Here is a 574-nt window from a genome sequence, read left to right as displayed (position 1 = left end):
GGCCCCGCAGGGGCGGTGGGGGGGGGGCCGCGGGTGGGTCTCCCCTCCCGCAGGGCTATGGGGGGTCCCGGCCCCCAGCCACAACTCCAGCTCCTTGGGGCAGAGCGCAGTGGGTGTGGGACCCTCCACAGTGCGGCGGGAGGGGAGACCCGGGCCGAGGGGAGGCTGCCGGGGACACAGCCGGGGCTCAGCTCGCCGCAGCTCCCAGGAGGCCAGAAATGCCCTTTTCGACGATCTCCTGAGCTCAAGAGCCGTCAGAAACGTCCCTCTGAAGTGGTCCTTTTGGCAGGGGCTTATTGAAAGAGATACACAGAGTAGGAGCATGCCCGAGAGGAGATGGGAGCGTTGTGGGGCAGGGGAGAAAATGAAATTAAAACAGAATTAAAAAGAAGAGGGGAAGGGAGAGAGAAAGGTGGGAAAACGAAATTATCCTCCTTGTGAAACGTGTCGGGCTCCTCCGGAGCAACTGCAGAAGGGAGGCCTTTCCACCAGGGTGGATAAATTTACTCGTGTCCCACATGACTGAGGGTGGGGGACCCGGGGCGGGGGGGGGAAGGGAAAGGGCATGGGACTG

Source organism: Aptenodytes forsteri, unplaced genomic scaffold (genome assembly GCF_000699145.1).
Source record: "Aptenodytes forsteri isolate BGI_AS27 unplaced genomic scaffold, ASM69914v1 Scaffold119, whole genome shotgun sequence".
NCBI classification, from domain to species: domain Eukaryota; kingdom Metazoa; phylum Chordata; class Aves; order Sphenisciformes; family Spheniscidae; genus Aptenodytes; species Aptenodytes forsteri.
The sequence above is the reverse complement of the archived record's forward strand: the minus strand, read 5'-3'. Positions refer to the sequence as shown.